The sequence below is a fragment of the Rhinoraja longicauda genome, chromosome 12 (assembly GCF_053455715.1).
Source record: "Rhinoraja longicauda isolate Sanriku21f chromosome 12, sRhiLon1.1, whole genome shotgun sequence".
Lineage (NCBI taxonomy): Eukaryota > Metazoa > Chordata > Chondrichthyes > Rajiformes > Arhynchobatidae > Rhinoraja > Rhinoraja longicauda.
Window position 1 is genome coordinate 12,379,761 of NC_135964.1, and position 10,612 is coordinate 12,390,372.

Here is a 10,612-nt window from a genome sequence, read left to right on the forward strand (position 1 = left end):
CACTATGAAAGCATTTAAACAACACTCGGACAGATACATTGATAGGAAAGGTTTAGAGGGATATGAGCCAAACACAGGTAAATGGGACTAGCTAAGATGGGGCATCATGGTTGGCATGAATGAGATGGGCCGAAAGGCCTGTTTCCATGCTGTTTGCCTTGGAAAAAGGGCTCTGAAGTCTGTTGACTGTCAATTTCAATACGGCCCCACTAATATTGAGTACCCAGATTAATTGAGTCTGCCAGATGCACTTTGATTGAACAGGTTTCTAAGTTTGTCCTCCATGTTGTGAGCTGGCTGGGCCGTTGGCCAAGGCTGGATTGGCAGCTGTCCCAGGAACTCGGCCCAGTGCAGGCCCTGCTCCCAGCTGGAAACAGGGTAATGAACCACGTGACAAAACTCACTCGACTCCAACAGTTCTGTGTCAACAGCTCTGCTCAAAACAACAAGACATGCAGGATGTAGCCCAGCCCATCACACCGACCAAACTCCCCACTATCAACTCCATCTACACTTCACGCTGCCTTGGGAAAACAGCCATCATAATCAAAGATAGACACAAAAAGCTGCAGTAACTCAGCGGGACAGGCAGAATCTCTGGAGAGAAGGAATGGGTGACGTTTCGGGTCGAGACCCTTCTTCAGACTCGACCCGAAACGTCACCCATTCCTTCTCTCCAGAGATGCTCCTGCTGAGTTACTCCAGCTTCCTGTGTCTATCTTCGGTTTAAACCAGCATCTGCAGTTTCTTCCTAAACATAATCAAAGACTTGTCCCACCCCGATCATTCCTTCTTCTCCCCCTCTCTTCAGACAGAAGCTACAAAACCTCGAAAGTGCACACCACTGGACTCAGGAATAGCTTCTTCCCCTCCAGTATCAGGCTTCTGAATGGTCCTTCCGTAAGCTACCGGAGCATTGTAGCGCATCAGTTCCACAGACAAAGTCCAATGTCCGCAATAGGGTAGAGGTGAATCAGATGGTACCAGCTCTAATTTTGTTTCATAATGGCTGGCATCTCATTGAATGCCTTGTGGATGTGAATTCATCACACCCATTATTTCCCCTTTCCCTTTTCTGCTTATCACAACCTCAAAAGTCTTCATTTGTCCAACGTGGTTTTCTTTTGTAAATCTCTGCTGTCTCTCCTCTGCCGTCGTGTGATTGTCATGCCAGACGACATTTAACAAACACTTCCCAATGAAAAGAGTAATAAAAGTTTGTAATTCTCTTTTACAGGAATCATCAGTAATGAACTGTTTATTTTAAAACTGGCATACCTTGACCATAGGGAACAGAAAGAACATGGGGGGGATTGTGGTGCAGCAGTTAGTGCAAGCAAACTCCACACAGACAGCACCCGAGGTCAGAATCAAGCCTGTGTCTCTGGCATCGTGAGGCAGTTAGTATTGCTGTCTCACTGTGCCAGAGACCTTGAGTGCTGTCTGTGTGTGGAGTTTGCACGTTCTCCCTGTGACCGTGTGGGTTTTCTCCGGGTGCTCTGGTTTCCCCCCGCATCCCAAAGTCGTGCGGGTGGGTTAACTGCCGACAGGAAGCCCCAGGATATGACAGGGTTACGTTCCTGTGAAATGCGCAGAACCCAAACTGATTGTAGCTCGGAGAGGAACAGAAATGGGTCGTTGGGTATGAGAGTGAGAACAGGTTGCATGGTGGGGAATGGGGGATTGGGACTAATGGATGTCCACTGTAATCCAGCATGGACTCGTTGGGCTGAGTGTCCTCAGGAGTAAGGAAATGCAGAGGTCTGGTTGCTTCATGTTAAACCCTTGACATGGTGACATTGGAGGGAAGCAGAAATCTTCCCGATTGGTCTCAATGTGGTGAGCCTCATACTGCTGTCGGCCTGCAACGAGGTCAGAGATAGACAAAATGCTGGAGTAACTCAGTGGGTCAGACAGCATCTCTGGAGAAAAGGGATAGGTGACGTTTCGGGTTGAGACCCTTCTTCAGAATCTTCTGTGTAAACCAGCATCTGCAGTTCCTTCCAACACATCTCGTCTGCTCCACTCCAAAATCTCATCAAGGTGTGCCCACTTTGAAGAAGTTCTCCTCCTCTCTCCGACGAGAGTCTGAAGAAGGATCTCGACCCAAAACGTCACCTATTCCTTTTCTCCAGAGATGCTGCCTGTCCCGCTGAGTTACTCCAGCATTTTGTGTCTATCTTCAGTTTAATCCAGCATCTGCAGCTCCTTCTTACACAACTGGGTCAGAGACACGTTTGTCTGGCAGACCTCACTAAACAAAACAAGAGCTTCCTCTCATTTTAGGTTTAGTTTTATTATTGCGCATGTACAGAGGCACAGTGAAAAGCTTTGTTTTGCAGGCTATCCAAACAGATCAGACTTGCACACTCAATGCCCTGACTAATAAAGGCAAGCAAGCATACACTAAGCCTTCTTCACCACTCTATCTACTGGTGTGGCCACTTTCAGGGTGTTGTGGACTTTGACCCCAAGACCCCTCTGTACCAGGGCCGTTTTTACAGCATTATGGGCCCCCGGGCAAAGCAGTGTACTGGGGCCCCTACCGTTACTCTCCCCCACCCCCCTTTCCCTACCAGCCCCCCCCCCCCCTGTCGTGCCGGCGAAAAGCACTTAACGAAAAGCACAGCGATGGACTTAGGGTGCTACATTATTGCGAAAAGCACTTACAGATCGCTGTGAGAAGCACTTAGTGACCGAAAATGTTGCGAAAAAAGCACTTATTGAACCTACATTTTTAAAGTATTATTTATTTATTGCAAGTCACTTAACATACACAGATCAGCATGGGGCCCCTATGCTCGTGGGCCCCCGGGCAAGTGCCCATCAGGCCCATGCGTTAAGACGGCCCTGCTCTGTACATCAATGCCGTGAAGGGTCTTTCCCTTGAGTGTGTAATAGTGTAGTGGGAGATAAGAGAAAGTAAAGCTCTTTGTTGATATGGAACTGACCCACTGCAGGATCAGGTCAATTGAAAGTCGCTATTCTGCCAGACTTAAAGTCTGTGTTACAATCAAATCACGAATAAAAATTTCCTTTTGAATAATTTAACAAACTTCAGTAATATCATTTCAGTAACATTATCACTCAATGACTAAACGAAAATGAATCATTATTTATTTTTGAGCTATTTCTATTTTTCCCCTGATGTGATGAAAGTTTGCATTGTGGAAAACATTGCATTTTGTGATTAACATTTGAAGAAAGACGGTCCTCACACAAGATGGAAGGCCAAATGCTCAGGGACAAATGAGCACTCATTAAAACACCAGGCGTTGAAAGCACTGTTACAAATTATTTCATTCACCATTGTAATTCCTTCAGGAATTCAGCAGAAGCCTGGAACGTACATGTTGATAAGTGAGAGGAGCAGAATTAGGCCATTCGGTGAAGAAAAATGACTGTAATTTAGTATGTTGAGCAAGTTTATTTCTTTCTGTTGGGAAACAACAAATTGCCAACTGGCTCAGCAAGAGAGGGGCTCCTGGAATTTCTCTGCATTTCCAAAAATAAAATTGATGCTAGCTGCCTTTTAGAGGCAGTGAGTCCTGTAGATCCATCTCATGATGGAGAGGTCAGTACTGGGCAGTGTCCACCACTCTCTGTAGTTTCCTTTGTTCCTGGGCATTGATGCAACCTGTGCAGAGTGGGGAGGAGGGATGGAGTACAGGAGAATGGAATAGATTCTGCAGATGCACAGTGATCTTAGAGAAAACCTTTTTGTTTAGTTTAGAGATACAATGCGGAAACAGGCCCTTCAGCCCACCGAGTCCACACCGACCACTAACACTATCCTACACACACTAGGGGGGACAATTTTACATTTATACCAAGCTGATTAACCTGCAACCCTGTACGTCTTTGGAGTATGGGAGGAAACCGAAGATTTTGGATGTCACGGGGAGAACGTACAAACTCCGTAACAACAGCACCAGTAATCAGGATGGAACCCGGGTCTCTGGCGCTGTGAGGCAGCAAATCTACCGCTGCGCCACCGTGCCGCCCTCCATCAGTGATCTGGACTGGATCAACATCAGCCTTAGCTGAATATTCCAGGAACAAGCACTGCACAGTCAGAGCCCTGCACCATCGACCTGCCCACACCACATCAATTCCATATGACACCAACCTTCAAAAACAAGTCATCAAACGTAATTCTTTCCATTGAGGGAGGGCAAATTGCCAATCAGTCTCCCAGTATTCAGGAACAGCTAGTTTCCTACAACCATCAAGTTTCTTGAACCGACCCGCACAACCCTAATCCTACCACAGCAACAGAACACCATGGATCACCTCCTGCACTAGTCTAGTTTAGTTTAGTTTATAGACAATGGACTATAGACAATAGGTGCAGGAGTAGGCCATTCAGCCCTTCAAGCCAGCACCGCCATTCAATGTGATCATGGCTGATCATCCACAATCAGTACCCCGTTCCTGCCCTTTCCCCATATCCCCTGATTCTGCTATCATTTAATATTGCCACGTGTACCGAGATACAGCGAGAAGCCTTTGTTTGTGTGCTAACCTAAAGACTATCCATGAGTACAATCAAGCTGTCCACAGTGCACAGATAAAGAATAAAGGGTACAAGAATGTCCTGCCATAGACTTGTGCAGTAAGGGACTACAGATGCTGGTTAAAACTGAAGACAGACACAATGAGGAAAGATTGGAAAGACTGGGCTTGTATTCACTGGAATTTAGAAGGATGAGAGGGAATCTTATAGAAACGCATTAAAATTATAAAAGGACTGGACAAGCTAGATCCAGGAAAAATGTTCCCAATGTTGGGGGAGTCCAGAACCAGGGGCCACAGTCTAAGAATAAAGGGGAGGCCATTTAAAACTGAGATGAGAAAAAACTTTTTCACCCAGAGAGTTGTGAATTTGTGGAATTCACTGCCACAGAAGGCAATAGAGGCCAATTCACTGGATGAATTTAAAAGGGAGTTAGATAGAGCTCTAGGGGCTTGCGGAATCAAGAGATATGGGGAGAAGGCAGGCACGAGTTACTGATTGTGGATGATCAGCCAAGATTATAATGAATGGCGGTGCTGGCTTGAAGGAACAAAGGGCCTCCTCCTGCACCTATCTTCTATGTTTCTATGTTTCAAAAAGCTGGAGTAACTCAGTAGATCACACAGCATTTCTGGAGAAAAGGAATAGGTGACGTTTCGGATCGAGACCCGAAACGTCACCTATTCCTTTTGTCCACAGATGCTGTCTGACCCATTGAGTTACTCCAGCTTTTTGTCCCTACCACAGACTTGTTTTTTCAAATTATGTTTTTGCAATAATTTTTTTTTGCCGTGCCTTCTTTTTAGAGTTTTATGTGAGACTAGACCAAGTGGACCCGTTGGGCCCAAACCTCTCGTGCATTGGTGCAGCACCCTCTCTTCCCATACTCCCCCCTCCCCTCTCCCCCCCCCCCACTCCCCCCTCCCCTCCCCCCCTCCCTCCCTCCCTCCTCCCCTTCCCCATCCCCCCTCCCTCCCTCCTCCCCCTCCCCCCCACTCCATCCCCCTCAACCCCCCCTTATCCTCCCTCCTCCCCTCTCCCTCCCTCCCCCTCCCTCCCTAGGAGATAGATTTAAACTTTAAAATGTGAATCACTTTAAAAATATAACACCGATTTCAATGAAACTTCTTCCATTAGCACCAAAGGGGCGACGGTGAGTAAGGTGGACCTATAATTGTTGCGCTATCGTGTACCGTTTTGGCTGTAGTTCAGGAACAAACAAACAAACAAACGAGAGTTTTAGTATATAGATGTATGTATAGTTCATCCTTGTGTGTGCTGTCTGAATCTAAATGCCTGTGATGCTGCTGCCAGAAAGATTTTCATTGTACCTGCACCTCACTGTACTTGTGCACATGATGGTAAATGTGAACTGTTCCCTTTGCACAATGGGGAATAACATCTCTCCTGCCCAACGCCATTCACCTTGGTCCTGTTCTAAGCATACTCCTTGCCCAGATGTCAAGATGCTCCATTGACTGCACCCATTGAGTAGTCTATAGGTTTGGCCATGGGTAAAGGAACAATGGGGAAAAATAATTTGTTCCACAACATCAGAGGAGAGAAAGAATTAGAAGGCGTGCCTCGTGTTGAGTCTGCTATCATGGTGGATCAGAGCAACTGCAAGAGTACTACCCAAACTGACGAGCTACACCCCTCTCATACAACACAACCAATATCTCAGTCTTGGATCTGCCACTGATGTGTTCCTCTGCTGGAGGTCTTGCTGTTTTGCACGAACAAACCTGCTCATATTCTCACGCCTTCGTGGATTCTGAACCAACAGGGCCATCAGAAGAGGGTGGTGGGGAGAATCTCTCCCAGTTGAGAGTTTTGTTTATTTACTTTGCACGTTGAAGGAGGTGGGGGCGAAGATTTAATACAGCAAGAAACCGTTCCAATCCTCAGCAGCGCCAGAGACTGGGTTCGAACCCGCTGCCGGGGGTGATGGTGGAGGCAGATATGATAGTGGCGTTCAAGGGGCGTTTTGATAGGCACGTGGATATGCAGGGAATGGAGGGATATGGATCGCGTGCATCATGTTCAGCACGGACATTGTGGGCCGAAAGGCCTGTTCCTCAGCTCTACTGTTCTATGCATTATCTCAATAAAAATGTGTTTTCCTTAAATTGTAGATAACTCAACACGATATGAATTGAAGTTAACAATTTCAGAACTTCTCTCAAACTCGTTAGCGAGGCAATTTATACAAGTGTTTTGGCAAGGTGATCTGATCTCAGCCTGAAAGTGTAGTTATTGTGGGATTGTGGTGTGACGTCAGTGACGTGAAGCAAGTGCCTTTGGGTAGCCCGCACCGACAATAGATCAGACATTTGCAGCTCAGATACATGGGGGGGTGTGCTCACTAATCTGGTGCATCTTCACCTCATCCCTCCCACTCCCCACATACCTGCTCTGCTTTATCCTTCTCAGAATTCGTTTTTTTTCCAATTATCTAAAGCTGTTATGACATTGTATTTGAGAATCTGCTTTGGTTTTAGATTATTATCATTCCTTAAAAACATTTCCTCTGGTTCTTCATTCCTCTAAGCTGCCTAAAAGACTCTGTGCATTCACTCTACCTATTCCCCTCATGGACTTATACACTTCCACTCCGAGGAAAAGCCGTTAAGCTGGGAAGAGTGCCGAGAGGATTTGTGAGCAGATTGCCAGGATTCGAGGGCCTGAGCTACAGGGAGAGGTTGGGCAGGCTAGGACTTTATTCCTTGCAGCACAGAGGAGTCATAGAGTCTTAGAGTGACAGTGTGGAAACAGGCCCTTCAGCCCAACTTGCCCACACCGGCCAACATTGTCCCAGCTACACGAGTCCCACCTGCCTGCGTTTGGTCCATATCCCTCCAAACCTGTCCTATCCATGTACCTATGTACCTGTCTAACTGTTTCTTAAACGATGGGACAGTCCCAGCCTCAACTACCTCCTCGAGCAGCTTGTTCCATACACCCACCACCCTTTGTGTGAAAAAGTTATTTTTTCCCTTTCACCTTGATTCCCCTAATCTGGGCATGAGACTCTGTGCATCTACCCGATCTATCCCTCTCATGACTTTGTACACCTCTATAAGATCACCCCTCATCCTCCTGCACTCCAAGGAATAGAGACCCAGCCTACTCAACCTCTCCCTGTAGCTCACACCCTCGAGTCCTGGCAACATCCTCGCAAATCTTTTCTGAACCCTTTCAAGCTTGACAATATCTTTCCTATTGTCCTCAGAGGTTGGGGGGTGATCTTATAGACATGTATAAAATCACGAGGGGAATAGATAGGGTGAATGCAAAGTGTTTTAACTAGACTAAGGGAATCAAGAACCAGAGGAAGAGGTTTAAGGTGAGAGGGGTAAAGATTTAATAGGAACCTAAGGGGCAACTATTTCACACAGAGAGTGGCTGGCGTATGGAACAATACAATACAATACAATATATCTTTATTGTCATTGTACCCAGGGGTACAACGAGATTGGGAATGCGCCTCCCATACGATGCAATAATTTAAGTAATTTAGACAACAGCAACCCAACGAAACAATTGTAACAGTTTTAGACAGAGCTGCCAGAGGAGGTATTTGAGACAGGTACTATAATAAGATTTAAAAGACATTTGGACAAGTACATGGATAGGAAAGATTTAGAGGGATATGGGCTAAATGCGGGCAAATGGGACGTGTAGATGGGGCAGCATGGACAAGTTGGGCTGAAGGGCTATTTCCCCGTTCTTTATGATCCTATGAATACAGTCCCAGCCCGTCCAACCTCTCCCTCCAGCTCAGGCCTTTGAGGCTTGGCAACAGAGTAAATCTTCTCTGTACTGCCCAGCTTGGAGGATCAAAGATAGGAGCAAAGCAATAGTGACTGGAATGGGAGATTCAACAATGGTGGGTGCTGTAAAAGGAGAAGTCTGGCTGAAATCAGCAACTCTAGGCATTTTGTATGGACTAGGAAGGCTCAGGCCAGGACTGACCAGTGGTGCTGGGTGGATGGATGCGGATGGAGTGGGCATCTAACAGCTCATCAGATGCCCACATAATCTCCATTTCAGTCCATTTAGACTAAAGTGGACACCTCATCGAGGCAAAACATGCAGGGTAGATACAACGCATTTCGACTGGTATGTGGTATTAGCATTAGTAGATTAATGTCACCTGTACCTAGCTGAAGTGGGAAACTTTATTCTGCATGCTATCTGAACAATTATTCCTAAACATGCTTTACAAATCTGTTTGGATAGCGTGCGAAACAAAGCTTTTCACTGTACCTCAGTACACGTGACATCAATAAACTAATACCCAATACCAAGTACCTGCCCGAATGCCTGTATCCATGTTATAATACTACACATAAATACAAACAAGCCAAACTCAAGTGCAATAGGTAGAGCAAAAGGGAAGATACAGAGTGCAGAATATAGTTCTCAGCATTGTAGCGCACCAGTTCCACAGGCAAAGTCCCATGTCTGCAATGGGGTAGAGGTGAATTGGACAGTGCCCTAGCCTGTGGAAGGACCGTCCGGAAGCCTGATAACAGAGGGGGTGAAGCTGCTCCTGAGTCCAATGTCTGCAATGGGATAGAGGTGACCCGGGTTCACAAAGATGTGGTGTGGAGCAGTGAGAGACAACGGTGTGGGGTGATGGTGAAGTGTGTCTGCAATGTAAATGCCTGGGAACTGGAGCTGCCCATGAAGGAGGTAGTCCTCTCCTTTGAGAGGAATAGATCGGGTAGATGCACAGAATCTCTTGCCCAGATTAGGGGAATCGAGGACCACAGGACATACTGTAGGTTCAAGGTGAACGGGAAAAAGTTTAATAGGAACCTTTTCACACAAAGGGTGGTGGGTGTATGGAACAAGCTGCCAGAGGAGGTAGTTGAGGCTGGGACTATCCCATCATTTAAGAAACAGTTAGACAGGTACATGGATAGGACAGGTTTGGAGGGATATGGACCAAACGCAGGCAGGTGGGACTCATGTAGCTGGGACATGTTGGCTGGTGGGGGTAAGTTGGGCCGAAGGGCCTGTTTCCACACTGTATCATTCTTTGGACTGGAGGTGATGCATACATAGGGGGGCCAACTATCTCACTCCCAAATATGGGACAAGGTGACGTTAATGCCCTGCGCCCCATGTGACCTCACCCAGCCAGCGGCCACGTGCTCCCGCTCCACCAATGGCGGCCACCTGGGAGGTGGGTTGCTGCACAACTTCAGTTAGGCGGTGCCCGGGCCTCCGGACCTACACTGTCCTGACCTACAGTGTCTGAACCTATAGTGTCTGGACCTACAGCGTCCGGGCCTACAGCGTCCGGGCCTACAGCGTCCGGGCCTACAGTGTCCGGGCCTACAACGCCCCCCGGGCCTACAGCGTCCGGGCCTACAACGCCCCCCGGGCCTAAGAATGGTCCCGTGCGGGACAAACCAATTTAGCCCAAAATGCGGGATGTCCCGGCTAATACGGGACAGTGGCAACCCTATGCACACAGGGGCTTCTGCTGATGTCCTGAAGCCCAGCTACAGAGGCTGCACTGCTCCCAGCGCCATGATCACACCTGCTGTGCTGAGCGGCGGATATCTCTGCCCTCCATCAGCCAGGGGAAGCAGCAGTAACCACACACATTATAAACAACCTCCCTGCCTCCATACCCAGAGCACACAAGTTGTTATCTCCCCTTTTGACTTCAGTATTAAGAGGAGGGCTATATTTTTCTCTATTCCTCACCGCGTTATCATAGAAATCGCAGCTTCTAAAATAGATCCAACAGTACCCTGCACAAATGATCACAAAACAAACTGACAGGCTCCATTTCATTTCAGGGCGAGATAGATTGAAAGATACGGCATGGAAACAGGCCCTTCGGCCCATCAAGTCCACGCCGACCATCGATCGCCCGCTCACATGAGTTCGATGTTATCCCACTTTCTCATCCACTCCCTGCACACTAGGGGCAAATTACACAGGGCCAATTAACCTACAAACCCGCACGTCTTTGGGATGTGGGGGGAAACCGGAGCACCCGGAGGAAACCCACGCGGTCACAGGGAGAACGTTCAAACTCCACACAGACAGAACGAGAAGTGTGCGTCTGCAAAG

The 10,612-nt window shown here is 47.5% G+C and overlaps 1 protein-coding gene across 1 annotated transcript in view; it reads right to left on the reverse strand.

Moving 5' to 3' along the window:
* cd247 (CD247 molecule) overlaps positions 1–10,612 on the reverse strand; it is a 146,185-nt gene that overhangs the window by 91,410 nt on the left and 44,163 nt on the right. The gene's annotated exons all lie outside the window — the stretch shown is intronic.